At 39.3% G+C, this 18,669-nt stretch overlaps 1 protein-coding gene and 1 long non-coding RNA gene across 2 annotated transcripts in view; one reads left to right on the forward strand and one right to left on the reverse strand.

Moving 5' to 3' along the window:
• OPCML (opioid binding protein/cell adhesion molecule like) overlaps positions 1–18,669 on the reverse strand; it is a 1,088,088-nt gene that overhangs the window by 862,454 nt on the left and 206,965 nt on the right. The gene's annotated exons all lie outside the window — the stretch shown is intronic.
• Positions 970–18,053, forward strand: LOC116598326. Its single transcript, XR_004289034.1, has 3 exons — positions 970–1,212; positions 4,583–4,589; positions 18,042–18,053. It is a non-coding gene; the product is annotated as an uncharacterized LOC116598326 (long non-coding RNA).

Genomic DNA, 18,669 nt, shown 5'->3' on the forward strand with positions numbered 1-18,669 from the left:
ACATTCGGTGACTGAGCTGCAGAGGGTTACATAAGGAAGCTAGATCACACTCCCCTACACCTGGCATATTGCTTGTGGCTTCACATCATGATTCTAGAAATCAATCTGCAACTAAAATTCACACATGGGGCTGCTCTTCTCTGGACGGAAGGCTAGTCCAGAGGGTAGGAGGAGGGGTATGAGAGGACACTGAGAGAATTAAAAAGAAAAGAAGAGAAGCCACAGCAGGAATGGTCACTCAGATGTGCTCCAATGACTGCTTTATAACGAAGTCGGAGAGCACAGATATGCACAGCTTAATAAGCCACAGCCACCCTGATAATCCTGCTTCGCACAATATGAGAGATGTCCTTTTTGAAATCTCAGTTGTGTTGAGATCTGGGGAGGGTTTGTGAATGGGAGTGGGGAAGGGAGGACACAGCAAGGACTGAGAAGGCCCAGCAGACCTGCACAATGGACAGGCACCACACACCCCAAGCTCTTTATCCTTTGCATTTTTACTCTCAACCTCCCTTCCTATCTTCCTGGAGACATACGTCCCTTGTGACTTTTATGGGTGCCTAGGGGGTGAGGTCATATTTTTGATTACTTACAAAACACATTTGGTTCTTTAGAAGTTAAAGCCAGAAAACAGATTATCTCAGAATTCTATGAGCCATTAGGACAATTGAATAGATTCCATGCGAATGGGTATCCTCATCCTGAAGTTGAGGTTCTACTAAAGAATAAAAATTAAATGTTTAGAATCTATCCTTCTAATTGCATGTGCCATGGAGAATCAAAGAAATAACAGAGTGAACAGATCTGAGCTCTGGACTCCATCGCAGACCATCTATAATGACCATCTATATTGAGTTAGTCAAGTCAAACCTGGTTCTAATTTACTCCAAATAAAGCCTGAGATATTTCAGAGCAGTGGTCTCGAGCCCTCTAAGTGGAATCTACACTGTAAATCCAGTAGCACATAGGTTCCCATCAGAGTTTGATCAAATCAGTGGGAAGTCTTGGCTGAGGAGTCTACTTTCTTTGGGAGCTTCTTCTTTATTTAAAAAAAAAAAAAAATCCAGATGGTTTATGAGGAAGAAAAATACTGAAACAGGTCTTTCACTTTCAAACTTCTCTCAGCACAGCTGGATCCTCTATGTGAGAGGAGTTAGGGAAATCTCAGGGAGAGCTGCTAACAGTGAAAATGATATGATTTTCTGGGAAGTGGTGAAAGGAAGCACCGCCTCTCCTGAAAAAGTCATCACTGTGGGTCCATGTGGCACCATAGCTTTAGCCCACTGAGAAGGATTTTCATCAGCGACAACAGCGTGAAATAGAGTTCTGCAGAGGCAAATGGGCATGCATAGCAACAACTTGTGCACATCTGCTGGGAGGCAATCGCACGCACTGACTTCAGCAAACCCACAGACTCCCCTGACGCATGAGATTGGGAGCTAAAATCACAATGCTACTCCATAGGGACATCCTACCATGCCTCTGCAATGCCTGCCTTTGCCTTCTCTTTGACTTGGACCACATTTTCCTCTCTCATTAACACCCATTTGGGGAAGTGGCCTCACATTAGTGAGTGAGACACCTTGATGCACATCCGCATTTGAAAACGAGCCATCAAAACTAAGATAATATGCTATAGCCATATCATAATCTTACTGACATGAAATAGACATGAGATCTATGAAATGCCACTTTACTTAGGAAGATATTTAACAGGGACAAAATGGGTACCATGGCAAAGGTACTGCAAATGTAAGGTTTCAAATCCAAATTTTTTTCATTGGAGGGTTACTTTAATAATGACACTTAATAAATAACTAAAGAATAAAGAACACCTAGCTAATGTGTGACCTTAAAGTTCTCGTTCATTGAACAAACATTTTTTGAGAATCTATATATTTTCAGTGAAATACTAAGAACTTCTTTTATAACAGCAGTAAAACCAGGCATTCCAGAAAACTCACAGAAAACTAAAGCAGAGATGTTTACAGAATCAAAGGAAGGCTCTGCTACCTGAAGTCCCAGATGTGGCACAGATTTGAACTTTAAAAAATAGGAACATAGATCACTGGAATCTGAAAATATGGTAGATAGTGAATTCCTATTTTAAAATTGACGCTCATGAATACGTAAGAGAATTTGAAATAAGCAAATGAGATTACAGGGTGTCAAATGGAAAATGGAACATTGTATAGAGCACAACACCCTATTGGCTATCTCATTCCAGTTTTTCATTTATTTTGAGCTATTTTACAACTCTGTAAGTTATAAATAACTGATGCAATGCAAGATAATTCTGTCTGCAGACTTAGAAATAAATTCTGTCTTGTGCAGGTTCAGTCGACTTCCTCCCCTCCCTTGGGAAAAGCCAGTTTCATGTCCATTTCCAAATTGATTTCCATATCTCTTTATTCCACATACATTTGTACTTCTTTGGCTTCTCTTTTGGCACCTATATCTGCCTGGTTTCCTCATTCATAATGAGCTTAACAATACCTCCTTTATTTTTCATCTGTTTGTGAATCATAATTTTACCTTTCCTGAAAATTATCTTTTAACAAGTAAAGTAGACAGGCATGTGCCATGTATTTAGCCTAATAAAAGAAATCATATAAACTATCATGGAATGTAAGTTAAGTGTCAGTGAATGACCTAGAATCACAGTAATGAAGGAAGAATATGTCTTTCATTTGAATCAGAGTGAGAAATTTCCTTTAGCCGCACCCAGTTAAAGTTTCCATCAACTTAGCAGATGGAGGGGTTTTCTAGTAGAAATACTCACACTGCATCAAAATCACATCTGTGTTTTGTCTAGATGGAGGTCTGCCGTTAACTGTTTATTACGCCATCATCATTTGCTCTTGCTACAGATATCCATCATTGTCACTTAGTTCAGCTTTGAGTTCCACAACCACCTGAATTAGAAGACCCTCTCCAGGTGCTGTGGGGTGAGATTCATGAATCTGATGGTCCTCTCGGCAATTCCATTACAGATTCTGATCTGAGAGTTGATAGAACAGTTCCGCGGTAAATTTTATGGGACAATGCCTCAATGTGCTCAAAGTTACAGCCATAAAGAATACACATAATCCTACTCCTCGGGATTGAATCATCCATCCTTCTGTACTTGTATTTTCCTAATGATTTCAATCATTATGTCCAAGCATACTGGACTGCCTCATCTGGGAATAAGGCACTAATTGACTTCCCTCAGACTCAGGCATGTACCCAATTGGTATATAAAGTAAATATATTTAAATGTGTTTTCTCCTTTTAAGAAGAGGCAAACATTATTTGTGAGATCCTTAGAAGAAATGAAATTATTATAATTCACTTAGATGTTTCACTGAGTTTATTTTTATTGTTAGACTCACATAGAATTCATGGGAATCCATACAATCAATCGATGGGCAGAGGTAAAATGACTGTCTTCTGGCATTCAATTCTTAGTAATTTCTTTTAATTGTATCATTGACACCGATCCAACACTCACATTCCTTTTACCATGAACAGATGCAAACCCATTAACAGTGAACATCCATACCTCCATGTGCCCTCTCATGCTGTGGAAGCCAAGAGATGAAATGCAACAACTGAGCAGAAAAAATAGCCACTGGCCAAAGACTTCCATCCAAAAGGACTGAGAACAGGGCAGGCCTCTGAGCAGTCTCTTGAAGAAGCTCAAAATAGTAATCAAATATCACTTACCTAGGGAAAGACAAAAGAGAAGAGGCATAGAGAAAAAGAAGGGTTAGAGTTTACCACAACCACATTATGTTCTGTAGACATGATCTATTTTAAGACGATCTATTGTTTAATGGAATTCAACTTCTCCACAAACTCCAAGTAAAATTTAGGTTTTAAATATATCCAAGTAAAGGTCAGTGGGGGAAAATGGCATATTGTTGCAAAGGCCATACAGCTCACTGTTTTTCTTTTCTGATCTGGTGTTCTTATACAGGTGCATTTAGCAACCAGAACATGGGCCTAGTAACAAGAGACTGGCTGGGGACTCTCTTAGGTGCCAAAAAAGGGGAAAAATGCATACGACCCAGCTGCCTTAATGATTATGGAGGTTCTGTAGCTATGTGGTTCAGATGCTGAGAAGATTGAACTAATAAAAAAGAAATGAGAGAACTGTCATCACAGATTACATGGTATTTATTCCAAAATCTGTTCATTATAGAAATTTGCAAGACAAATGGGTTTTTAGCAAGGAATGGCAGCATTTTCCTCCTGGTAAGTGCATAACAAGGCACCCAATTTATCTACAACATAGTCTGTCTTTTTTTTTTTTTCCCCCTCAAATATGCCTGACTCTAAATCCTAGCAAAGATTCCTGAAAATATTTATTAGGAGGTTAGCAAAAACAAGTGGTTTTTGTATAATTCTATACAATTTACAACGGGCTTTGGTAGATACTATCTTTTGGTTCTCATGGCAACATTTTATTGTAGGTACTGTAAGCTCTCCACCTCCTCTTTATCCCCCCTCTCCTCCTCCTTCTTCTCCTCCTCCTCCTCTTTAGAAATAAGTAATCTGGGACCCCATATAATTAGTGAATTTGCCTAAAATCAGGGAGAATGACAGTTCTAGGACTTGAATCTGGTTCTCCCAGTTTCCCATTGTTCACTCTTGATCATATCTCAGACATGATATAATGGCAGCCAAGAAGGAACACGGAGAAGGAGAGCGAGAGAAACTGAGGAGAGGGATTGTAAAAGGAATAAGGAAGGAGGGGAGGCAGAAAGAGATAAAGCTAATTAAGTATTGTACCACAAGTTCTTCATTGAATACATCTGTACAAGTTAAGAACATAGAAAAACTACCCGACCAGAGGAAACCTCAGAAAACGTTATTACTCATTCCTTCATGTCTTTTGACTCAAGAAAAACTTGACTAGAACTTGACTAGATCACTATGATGGCTGCTGATGATCTATCTGCCTGAATGTCTAAATAACATTGGTCAGAGGAGTAACTCTGTCAGAGAAATGACATTTTACAGGGGGAAAAAAAAAACCAAAACCTTCTAAAAGTAATATTTTCTGGTCATGCTTTAATCCCAGGCATTGATGAATGGTTAATTCCTGGCCTGCTCACAACCAACAAAGCACTCAGCACTTTGTTGTATCCCAGTACTTCTAATGACATCTTGGCTTTCTTCCCAGATCATTCCAAGAGTCTAAAGCTTACCCGACATCTGCAGTGCGTGTCTGACTACTTGTGTGATAACAAATGCAGCCATAATAAATGGTATAAAACAAGCTATGCATTGGAGGTTCAGAAAGGCCATGACAGATTACAGAGAGGAAGCTGTCAACTTTCATGCATATCTACAAGTTTCACAGCACCATAGCTAGTATTTGACTGGGGATAGGACTTCTCAGACTCATATCAGCAGAAAAAAATGAAAGGAGACCTTGGGGTAGCATCATGGGACCATCATGTTTGTAGCTTTTTTACTGGAAGGTAATTATAGCCTTATTCAATTTATGACCCAGAATGCACCTAATCCCCTCATAAATGCTTCTTATTCACCACCCAGCACTTTTTGATGCTGCTGGCCAAATAAATGGTAGCTGTTTCTACCTGGGTGATGGCAAGGCTGTTAATTGTAACACTCCATGAAACTTAATTATGCAAAGCAGAGAGGCAACTCTGGAGCTATTAATCAGAGGTTTGGTTCAGAAGTAATTTGTTGTTGGGACCCAAAGTGCTGTTCTTCTAGTCCCTTCCATTGTGCTGCACCGATAGTTAATCCCCTGCTTTAATGGAAAGCTGTTGGGGTTGGATTTAGGAGCTTGACGGTAGCAAAGCAGCTTATGAACATAACCTTGCTTATTAATGAGCAGATACCTAATTTCTTCTACTTAAGTCACCTTTAATTACAGTAACCAGAAACCAATATCATTTGTGGGCTATCAAGAACAGGTGACCAATCACTTATTTCCTAACTGCCTGAAGGCAGAGCAAGAGAAAATGTGTAGATTATGAAAATGAGTAAGATGAAGAAGGAAGTGAGATAACACGTACTTGAAATTGGCAAAAGTAAATCATCTGCATCACCTCCAGGTATCTTTAGAAAGAACATACTGTATATAGCTTTTAAGAAGGATGATTTGGTACTTGCCTCTAAGTAGATTAAGGGTGACCCAGAGGGTGACTAAAGAGTTCCAAACTCATTTTTGGTGGAAGAGAAAAGGGTAACTTCCTGACAACAAGTACTACCACCACTGCTATTACATTAATAATATTAATAATTATTATTAATATAATTAATAATATTAATTAACTGAAGACATTCAAAGGAGTCCCAGGGTCCTCGGTATGAATCTTTATATCTATTCACTCAAAAAGCATTTACTGAGAACCTCCTCTAAATTACGCTCTGTGCTAATTAAGTACTGGAGAGACCAAGACACACATGGCATGGCCCAATCTTGTATAAAAGGTTTGCAGTGCAAAGTAGTAAGAACCAGTGGGGCTAAGGCATAGAAATCATCCTGGCAGGCAGGACAGGGTGAGTGAACTCAGGATGTGGAAGAGAAGTTACAAAAATTCTGAAAGAGAAAAGAAAAGATGAATCGTGGAGATTTAAAGAGGATGACCTGATTGAGAGGCTGGAAAGGAGTGCTGAATAAATAAGGTAGGAGGATGTGGGGAACTTGCTTGGCATAGGCTGTCAGGCTCGCTCCCAGCTTAATTCCAATGCTCCTAACATGACCTCTGCTTTTAAGGCATATCTCCCAAACCCCTCTGCTCATCCCTGCCCCCAATCTGCTGTTCAGGCTGTCATTTTTCTCCCAATCTTTGCAAATTCTGTCTATTCTTTAAGGGTAAGACTACCTATTTCTGTTTCTTCTACAGCACAATCCTATCCACACCATTCATGTGGTATTGAGTCATGAATACTCCCTGATATGTTTTCTAATTCTTTAAGTGTGCAGTTTTACTCTTGGTGACACCAGAAACATGTTAAGGGCAAGCATGTTGTGGTAAGTAGACAAATGGCTTCCAAAGATGTCAGGTCCTAATCCCTGCAATTTATAAGCATGTCTTATATAAGCAAAAGGGGGTCTCCACAGATAGGGGAAGAACCGTGTGTCCGCAGAGGCAGAGAGTGGAACGATATAGTCACAAGCCCTGGCATGCTGGCAGTCACCAGAAGCTGGAAGGGGCAACACACAGACCCTCCCCTGTAGTGTCTGGAGACCACAGCCCCGCTGATACGAAGATCTCAGCTCAGCATTACTGATTTTGGACTTCTCTTCTCTGGAATTGTAAAAGAATAAATTTCTATGGTTTCAACCCACTAGGTTTATGACAATTTGTCACAGCAGTTGTAAGAAATTAAACAGAATATCAGGTGACCACAGAGCAGAATCTCCCTGGACAGCCCCAGTTTGTGCCTATCATCTTGGTGTAATTATAAGAGCCCCCCTTTCACTCTGCCAACTGTCCTAGTTTGGAGATAAATTGTATGGTCACCCCAGATACAGGCCGTGTTTTAGTCTTTTTTTTTGTGGCATCCTCACTACGCATAGCACAATGCCATCTGAAGCGTAAGCAAGCAGGGTATAGTTTTTGGAGTAAAGAAGAAAAATGCTCTGTCATTTTAGAAATCATTTGCTCACAAGCTTTTTTTCTATACAAATTTTAGAAACAGGGACCTATTTTGGTTGACTGAAGTACAGAACATGCTCAGAGAGATTTGTTGCTTAAAGATGAGGTTTTCAAGTTGGCCTCACTCAAAACCTGAGGTTTGTTCTGAAGAGGACTAAAGGTCTTAATCCCAGATTAGATTTTCAAAATTGGTAACAGTTTTAGTAGGTAAAAAGGGCCTGTTCCAGATGTTTAGGTAAATGTGGGTTTAAGTCTCTTGTGGGTTTATGTCAGAGGAAATACGTGCATAAACTTATTTGATGAGAATGGAAGAGGGAAGTTGGTAGGTCTATTTAAAATGATCCCTGACAGGGGCGCCTGGGTGGCTCAGTGGATTAAGCCGCTGCCTTCAGCTCGGGTCATGATCTCAGGGTCCTCGGATCGAGTCCTGCGTCGGGCTCTCTGCTCGGCAGGGAGCCTGCTTCCCTCTCTCTCTCTCTCTCTGCCTGCCTCTCCATCTACTTGTGATTTCTCTCTGTCAAATAAATAAAATCTTTAAAAAAAAAAAAAATGATCCCTGACACACTGCTAAGATAAGGTACATGGACTCCCTCAGAGTCAATATCTGCTTGTTTGTGTATATTTATGTGTGTGGGGGGTGGGGAGGGCAATCAATCAGGAAGTAATTTAATCTGGGCACTGAGTATATATGAAAGAGCATGAGTATGCATTTTTTTAAAAATATAAGTTAATATAATTCGAGCCAATAAAATAGACAGCAGTTACATGAATCAAGCAACAAATATGCCTGAGTATAAATCACTATATACAAAGCACTGGAACAAAACAAAAAAGCACAAAATCTATTCTACAGCTTTAGATCCATATACAAGCTTGTTGGGGACATGGAAGGTTTGGAAGGACATGGAAGAATTTAACCAATCAAAGGGCAATGCAAGGCTTTATTGTGTTAAATTATATGACATTGACAATAAGTACCAGAAACATTAAGAGAAGGGACAGTCCACTGTGTGCTAAGATAATTATTAATAGTTGCATAAAAAGTCAGGCCTCTTGCTGGAGTTTGAACACAGTCCAGGAATCACATAGGTATTAAAAAATGCAAGGTAGGACAATATGCCAGGCTAATCCAGGTAAACAGTATATGGCAAGAATTTCACAAGTCATATGAAAAGAACATAACGTGTCACCTTTGTCTTACTCAATATTAACTGTTACATTTGGTTTAAAATATGTGTTATAATATTTCTGAAATTCTATGGAATGTAGAGCCCCTTACTCTCTAGTCCTTGGAATAATAAGAAAATTTCAACCTATCCTCTGAATCTAAATTCTTGTAAATTGAGCTGATTAGATGATATTCTCATGAGTTGAAGGGATGCAATGTTACACATTGGAATGGAGCAATAAAAATTCACTTAAATAAATTTAATTAAGAAAGATCACCCAAAGCGCTTTCTGTCTCTAATACTACTGAACCATAAGCAGCTTAGGAATGATTAGATAATTTACCAGTGTACTAGAATTTCCAGCTCTTCCACTGAATAACATCTCTCATGAAAGGAGTGTGTTTGGTTATTGATAAATTATTGGAGATACCTAAATATCTCATGACTTGGCCTGATTTTGGTTATGAAGCATTTGCAAATAAATAAATATTTAGAAGTTAACAAAAGAAAAAAAAGAAGAAAATGCAACCCAAAAGTAAATACACTGACGTCTGTCTTTGGATAATGAAGTTGGAGCAAAGGAAGGAAAATGTGAGGGCCTCCAGTGCGCAGGAAAGACAATTAAGACACAGAAATGGAAGTTGGCATAAGGGGAAAGCAGCACTTGGAAAGTATTTAAGCATGTAGAACCAATTTTGTTACCAGGAGGTAATCATACATATGGCACGAGAAGAGAAAACGCTAACAAAAATGTGCCTTATCACATGGTCTCCACCTTCAACTACCTACTGCATAACAGAATGCAAATGATAAGCTGGGTGGTTTCATGATTGTTGATTGCTGAGTCTGGTATTTATTGCAGTCAGCCTGTTGGTTCTTTAGTGTTTTACTAAATAATAGTGCGAGAAAGTCTAGTACGAAAACAATGAACACCTGGATCCTATTAATAACTTGCATCACAATGGATATTTGAATCCTGTGTGGTATTGAATGAAGCTGTTAGGAAATGTGCTACCATTTGTGTTCCAGGATTGACCTTGATCTGTTACTGATGGCATGTTATCTATAACCTGTCACCAGTCATTCACAGTTTAGCATAAATTATTGGTCAGAGAGCAGATTGAAATACTTAGAAAAGTCTAGAATATGCAAAAGCCAAGAAGAAAGAAAGGAAAGAAGCAAGCAAGGAAGGAAGGAACAGAACACTGTTGAGATGGAGAAAAGTTGCAGAATATAGTCACTAAAGAAAATAATGCTTAGGGCAAGTTTCTTTGTGCTACCTTTTAACCAGAGGGAACAGTGGGAGATTAAAAACTTTATTGCTCTCATCCTATGTTCTTGGTTGTAGATTGACACTTTAAAAAGTACCTGAAAAACTTAGTATGGAGACAACTCTTTCTCAGTCAAGTTTATGTATAAAATTTTTCACTGATAGAGTTGATATGTTTGAGTATTGTCATTTCTAGTTTACATAGCTCTTTGAAAATTAGTGACGTTCACGCAAAGAAGCACAGTGTGCTAGATGGCTGAGTCCACAAGTGAGGTGTGATTCTGCAAACCACAGATATGCCACATATAGACACAGGAACACAGCAAATTCCTGTTGTGAAGTTGGAGTTTATATTCACTACAATCCAACCCCTTAATCAGTAAGACAAAAGAGGAAGGAAGCAGAGTACTTGAACAATAACAAGTGATAGTTATAGAACTCTGTTTTCTGGCCCCTTTCCTCAGAAGCATATCAAAGACCTGACAGACCACAAAATTAACAGAATAAACTCAGCAAAAAGAAAGTAGTAGACTAAGCACTTTACAAGAGGCCATCGACTATGAACTGGGATAACTTACATTCTCCAGATGCAGAAACAAAGCCCAGAGAACGAACGTACACACCTCAAGTTCCACAGCTTGCACTTGGGTTCTAGAACCCTTACTTAGCTGAGGCTTTCTTGAAAGCAGAAGTGTTAAAACATGGGGTTCTCCAAGCATTTAGGCTGAGATGAGGCAAGGCCACCTAAAATCCTTGAGCCCAAGAGTAGAATTGATTAAGGGCCACACAAGTTGCCATGGAAAGGGAATGACAAATAAATATCCTGGAGCATGTAGCTTATCACCACCTAAATCCTTCCTTATCAAAAATATCATTGAGGAGTTTTTCCTAAACAAAATGGATCTCGAATTATGTCACGGGAATTTATAGGAAATAGCATTCACTTATGGCAATTTGCTTTCTAGCCAAATATCCTGAGCTCTGTCTTCAACATAAGGAGACCCACCTGCACCAAGATACAGGCTAAAAATTGCCAAGCAGACACTGCCTCAATTCTTTATGGCTCAGAAGGAGTAAGTAGTAAGTGACCCAGCTCCCTCTCCCTGTAATTTTTTATGCAGAGAGTAATAAGCAGAGTCTGACTCCTAATTCTGTTTTTCCTTATCACAATCATTCTTTCTGCTGTTCTGTTGAAAGGGAAAAGTCTTCCTTCTCTTCAGATATACCTCACAGAGGGACTGTGAGGATTTGGTGAAAGCCACGAAGCAAGGAGCACAGTGACTGTCTTAGTAGAACTCAAGGAAAGCTTATTATTATAATGTTCTCCAGACTATGAGCTGTACTCCTGTACTCCCCTTCAAGAATGACCATAGCCACCCAAGGATGCCAAATTCAGAAAAGGATGACTGGCTCAGATGAACTTCCATTGCGGGTCAAAATAGGCAAAGCCTATTTTTCATAGAAGAGCATTTCCTTTGGCTAAGTAGAAAACAGAAATCCCATGACGTATAGGAGGTCTGACTATGAGAATCATTTAAGTGCCCTGCACATGGATATGTAATTACATTTAATTAAATCAATAGTTTTAAGTGATTGTCTATTATAGCCATGCTTATCATTTTCCCTAATTCCTCCTCTAAGGCCAAATTTCACTGCTCTCCACACTCAGATTTCCTGATGTATACGTTCACCTCGTGGTCCCCCTCCACCCCACATAAGTGCACAGGTGGCTACCTCCTCTATTCTCTGCATGACCAGCACCCACTCATGTCCACAGGGCATCCTGGGGACTCCTACTGCAGGCCTTCGCTTAAGAGTGGCAGTCTTTTTCTGTTCATCATAAGCAGTTCATCTTAGAATTACATGAACAGGAGCCAAGATCAATGGCAACCTGATTTATGGCAGCTCTTACCAACAGCTTGTGGAAATTAGAAATAAATATGGGGTCAAATGACTCACCAGTAATTTGACATTGGTAAATCTGGCTTATTTAAAAGTCTTAAATAATAAGGACCTTCACATCTTTGTTTCAACTGAAAGAGCATCAGTGCATTGCCTGAAGAGCCATTTAGAGCTGAAAAGGTGCTTTAAACCATATCACCATTAGTAGTATTTTTCCACTCTCTTAAATACTGCAACATAACTGAATTGGCAGCACAATAGTATAGCCTTTCACAGCCTTCACTGGCATAGAGCAGTGGAGTGATCCAGAGGCGGTCTACTTTTGGTGCTAAAATCATGCTTGCATGTTTATTTGCAGACTGTACTACAAGTCAATAAAACAGGCATCCGTATGTCTGAGTACGCTAGGAAAGCTATGAATACCACAGTGAAATGTTTCCGAAGTTTCATGATCTAAATAAAAGAGAAGCAATGCAAAATACCAAAAACAATGACCATTGCATAACTGTACATCATTATTTTAAGAAAATGATGATGATGCTTAAGTTTGAATGACAATTTGATTCAGTTAGTCCAAAGCTGACTTTGACTTCAATTTACAAGGGACAATTTCTTGTCGTGGAATTGCTATGAAATGTGAGTTGAACACATACAACAGTTTATCAGAAGCAGCAGTGCATGTATGCATGTGAACTGTAGTCCCCAATCCTCTGTGAAAGTTGTTAAGAAATTTTATTAATACACAATGGCAAAAATGCAAATGTTACATAACTCTAGAAAAATCTTAATGAGGTGACCTGGTCCATCTTCCTCTTAGCCGTTTAGTTAACTGTGAAAGGGATAAAAGGGACGGACATTCTACAACTGGATGCTTGCGTGAGATTTGCCTGACATCAGGACTTCTCTTCATGGTTAGCATAAATTTCGTGGTTAGCATGCCACAATTTCATTCCATTTCTTCTGGTTTTATCCTTAATAGGGACACATACAGCTGGCTATGTAATAGGCTGTCCTGTAATGCAAAATTGTCTGGTCAACTTTGAGGCAGTATTTTTGTGGTCCATGGACAACCCTGCATCACCCATACAGTAGGCACACTGGGAAATGTTTAAGAACACTTTATAGCTTAGGAATGATATAGACTTGAAGCTGGGGGCAGTTGTCATGGTCACCTAGTGGTCACAGTTCTGCAGCCCCCGATCTCATGCCACTGTCCTTTACCTCCTCCATCTTTCAAATCCACAGGCGCAGCTTCTCACAACATTTATAAGTCCATTTTGCAAGTAAAGATACATGAGTATCAGAGGCAGCAAAGTAGGATGAGCACAGATAGTTAAGACTGGGGAATGAGGGTGCACTTGGGTGGCTCAGTGGGTTAAGCCTCTGCCTTTGGCTCAGGTCATGATCTCAGGGGCCTGGGATCAAACCCTGAATCAGACTCTCTGGGAACCTGATTCCCCCTCTCTCTCTGCCTACCTCTCTGCGTACTTGTGATCGCTCTCTCTCTCTCTCTGTCAAAACAAAACAAGACGAAACAAAAAAAGGCTAGGGGAATGAGTAATATTCTAAAAGCAAAGTGAAGGTAAGGGTGTGAGAGGCCATAAATTCAACTTCTAGGGTTTCAGATAGGAAGAATTTGAGATTCAAGGAGATGTGATTGCATGATAGAGATTATGCAGCTAGTCAGTGATAGAGAATGAAACTTCTGATTTTGATTTCTATATCCTTTCCACTACATTATATTGTAAAGCCTCTACCCAGAGTGTGTATGTGTATAATGCATACATAAAAGAGTAGCCAGGGAGAAGACTGAAATGGATCGTTTATTGTTTTAGGTAATCCCTTTACTCTTTCCAGAGCATTTCTTTTGGCTGCTCACATGCCTAGGGTGAATGCTTTGCTTTCCTCCCTGATTCATGTCAAATGTCACTTCCTCTGGCCCTCCATGTCAACCCCTTCTGAGGGAAAGATCATGGTGTTAGGGCAATAGCAACAAGTTTTGTTTCAGGTGTGGTTAGCAAGTGGCAAACTGGGATTGTTTTGCTCCCGGTACCCGCACCATTAACTGTACCTCATTCAGAGTGACCAAGAGGGCTGAAGGACATGACCTTTCTAAGTACCGGGTCCACCATCTTATTTCTCTCTTCTCTCATTTCCAAGCTTCCTTTTTTATTTTACCTCCCAGGAAAACTATCATGGACTTACTGCTCTCAGAGCATTTTTATTAATCAAAAGACTTGACTTTTTTTTTTTTTTTCAGTCAATGAACATACAGGGAGTTTTGAATCAGGTTCAGTGCAAGGAACTAGAGAACTAATAATCAAATGATGAGATAAGAACCATATTGGGAAGGGCTTTATATGCAATACCAAAAACTTGAGCCTTTATCTTATGGGCTAAAGGGAGATATTGGAAAATTTTAAACACCAGAGTAAGTTAATCTGATTTTTATTTTAGCTGAATCAATCTGATTGCCAGGTAAAGAATGGATCAGAGATGGAAAAAACTCACTAGGAATTCCAGTTCCAGTGGGCTAGCCTCAGAGAAATGAGGAAAGCTTAATTTAGGCAGTAAACTATTGTAAGAATAAAAACAAAAAAACCCAAACCAAACATTGTACACTAGTTGCTATTTTTTTTTTTCTCATAGGGCATGGATTAGCAATTCTGAAACAATTTTATTTGCATACTAGGGTTAAACAAATAAGCCAATATATTGTAGATAATGAGAGCCAGGTTTCTCACTGTTGGAGAAAGAAGTTTCAAATAAGGAAAGAAAAAGGCCAAGACAAACCCTGTGGTGTTCATTAGAGTTAGAGGTATCAATGTGGAGTCAGGGAATTTAAATATTTCTATAGATACATAGAGAGGCAGATGGAGGCAGGGGCTTTGTTTATGCGTGAGCTACTATACATTCCTATGTTCCCCAGCCCTGGCCGCTGAGACAGACTCCATGCAGTCACCCCACAGCCTCAACAAGCACACTCAGCGCTGAGACCTTGGTTTCTAAATACCATTGTCCGGTAAAAAGTAACCAATGTTCCTTGAGAAATTGTAGAATCCAAGGAGAGGGAAGAGAAAATATAAGACAATGCTGTAGCATTTTCTGATGCCAGAAAGCAAGAAAATACTTAAAAGGAGAGAAAGTAATGTGTCCATAGTGAAAAGTTATAGCAGCCAACTTGATAGCACTCTCAATGACTGAAGTTGAAACAACTTGAGAAACAAAATAAATAATAAAGAATAAAATAAATATCCCTGAGTCTCTATTGATATATATAACTAACTGAATATATACATAAATGGAGGAGGAGACTACTCCTACCTGCAGAAGGATTCCAATGAACAAATGTAGAAAATAAATGAGAGAAACAGGAAACCAACATTAAAAGCCCATGGTAATAATTGCTTCCACAAGAGCCACCAATCAATGTTAAAATTAATGGGTAAAAGTTTAAGCAGAAACTGAAGATATTTCTCCCCTCAAATATTTACAAAGAGAACAAAACAACTTTATCTGGAGATTTCTGGCTGATACTACCTTAACACCTCCAGGGATAACACCATTAATGAGTGATGTTATATCAATATCATTTACCTACTGATCTTGTGGACCATGAGCAGTGCATAACTGCTGTGGCAACTTTCCCAGTAATTCACAGCCTCATACTAATCATGAGAAAATATCAGCAAAGCCTAATTTGTGGGATATTATACAAAGTCATGATGATCTTTGAAAGTGTTGATGTTACAAAAAACAAGGAAAGACAGAAACTATCACAGGCTGAAGGAGATTAAGAAGATATGATAACCAAATACAACATAGGATCCTGGATTGCACCCTGGAACAGGAAAATGACAACAGCAGGGAAATTGGTGAAATCTGCATATGTTCTGTATATTAGTTAATAGAAATGTACCAAAGTTAATTTCTTAGTTTGATAATTACTCTGTGATTATGCAGAATGTTGACATAAAGTACAACTAGGTAAAGGGTATTTGGAGCCCTCTAAACTGCTTTTGTAACTTTTCTGCTTGTCTAACTTTATCTCAAAAAGAAAAATTAAGCAAAGCTGTGGAAATGGAGATGAATAGAAAGGTAGAAGAATCTACAAGATTATTAATCAATGAGATATAGAGTATCAGAGATAATGGTGGTCATTCCATGGGGAAGTCAGGTGGTAGGGCAGGTGTGGGAGGGCAATGAGGGTTTCACTATGGGGCATGATGAGTTTGAGGTACTTCTGGAACATCCAGATGGACACATGATTTAGGCAGTTTAATGAATGTGTCTAGAATCCAAGAGAGAGGGATGAATCGGAAATATAAACTGAAAAAGTCAGCATCTAGAAATTGTCTAGAAGCATGAGAATGGATGGAACCATAGAGAAAGAACATGAATGGTGAAGGGAAAGGAGTCTCAAAGATGAAACTCAAATTTAGCTCTTGTTCACGTTAACTTTGTTTTACAAACTTTTGTGGAACTGGAGCTATAGCTTATTCATATCTGTGTTTTATCACTTTAGTATTGCACCTGGTGAGTAATGTATGTCTACAACCATGTATTGAACATATGTTTGCATACATGTGTGGAGGAAGTAATAAATCTATCTTCTTGGACACCTGGATCACATAAAAGTTTAAATCTATCTTTAAGCATATATCATTCTCTGAGTTCATCATCCCTGCATTCCGGATTTCATTTAAAAAGCATTTCCCCTGAGTTTAAAAAATCTAGGTAATTGAAAAAACTGATGCCTCAAAACAAATTATACTTCAAAAATGTAATGTCAGATTATATATGACCTATCTATTCCCCTCACCACTTCTAAGAGAATGGCAAAATAATCAATAAGCAGTCTTAGAATTTAAAAAAAAAAAAGTAGGAATGGTTTGTCTAGGGCCCCACACTCTGTCAGTGGGCCTTCTCTATAACAGGGGAGCTGACTTCATTCCTACTGTTTTTGCTGAATGTCCAAAAGTCCTTCTCCCCTGAGAAGACTGTTTTTAGCCAGCATTCAGGTGAATGAGTCAAGCCATGTCAGATGAGAATCCTCAACTTGAACTCTGGGCTCAGACAGCAGACAGAACACCTTTTTTCATGCAGGAGTCCTCTCTGCACGGATACACAGCCTAGAGTTCCCCAGTTATGTTCTGACATAACTCTGCATGCTATGCAAATATCCTGCTAACGTGGTTTGTTTTGTTCTGGAAAACAGTAAAATATAATGATATTTAAAAAGACAAGTGGCTGCTGAAATCCCCATAACACCACTCTATTTGGGAAAATAGAGCTTACCTGAATATTTTAGGCTTAAGAATTGCTGACCAGATGGCAGGCAGCAATATAAAAGGTATTACAAAGCTCCAACTCCTTCTGTGTGTCATTTAGGAGGATATTGTGTTCAGAATCCTGTTCTGTCACTGTTGGATTAGTTACCCAAACCCCACCCTTTCCCATTTTATTTCCTCATGTTAACACTTCAAGGAAAAAAAAAAATCATTTTAAAGTATTGCCGTGGGTTATTAATTTATAATCTTTGCACTTTCTGGAATTTGCCTTGAAGCACTTCTAGGGACAGACATTGAAAGGGAAGGGTGGTTAACTGGGAGGGGCAAAGACTCAAAACTAGAAGAAAGGATATAGGACGTGGTTTGGTTCTTACGGTTATAGAATACACTGCTTTTCCTCCAGCTTGTTGGAAGCACGGAGAATTTGGCCCAGACTTCTATAGATTTTAAGCAAGAGCACTGCATCATTAGTGGAAGAATCTTAGGATTCTAAAAGCAAAAGGCCCAGCTGGTGTTCAAATGGAAGCTCAGGGACAGTGGGATGGGGTGTTTGGGCCAAACCCAGCTATATGAGATGAAATGAAATAAGCTCCAAGTAGGAAGAGAGGATATGGTGTTAACAAACAAAAACAAAACGCAAACGCATTATGATTCAGAAGATCTAGAAAGAGAAATTTCATGGAGTTTAGGAGGCTAAAATGAGATTTGGAATATGGCCTAGTAGTAGATAGGAGGGTTCACACTGTGGGACTGGACTAGTGTCTGGAAGCAAGTCAAAGCACAGGCCAAGTTCTAGAGCAACTGAGGCATAAGAGAAGTGCTGAGGGTAGGCACGCAGGTCTCCCAGTAGGGCAGTGACAGACAAGGGAGACAAGTACAGCTAGACCGTGTAAGACAAGCATCCCAGTGCTTCTCCACTGAGAGCTGGGCAGAAGTTAGAACAGAAGTGACACAGAAGTAGACTTGATGCTGAGACATGTTTTTCACTGCTGTGGGTTCATTAACTCCACTGCAGCATTGGTCCCGGTGCTCACAACCAGACTGGGCGAAAGGACCTCTGCTGAGGGTGGTAAGGGTAGAAAGTTCACAATTATGTTACATTACGTTATGTTATGTTATAACATCTTTTATATATGCATATATAAAATCAGATTATAGGAGGGAGATATCTTAAAGAAAGAAGCCAGTTGGAGACTAAATGCCTTCCTCTGTAAAGGAGATATTGAGAATGCATTTATATCCAAGTTTTTTCAAAAATAGTTCATGGCAAATGTGTTCAAGTAATACATGTATGTAGCTCATAAGCACATCTAATTAACCAAGAGAAGAAAATACTCGCCCCCCAAAGCATGCCCACCACCACCACCACCACCACCAATGACATCAACAGCAAAACACCTTGTTGAAAGGCC

The sequence above is a fragment of the Mustela erminea genome, chromosome 9 (genome assembly GCF_009829155.1).
Source record: "Mustela erminea isolate mMusErm1 chromosome 9, mMusErm1.Pri, whole genome shotgun sequence".
In the NCBI taxonomy this organism is placed as follows: Eukaryota; Metazoa; Chordata; class Mammalia; order Carnivora; family Mustelidae; genus Mustela; species Mustela erminea.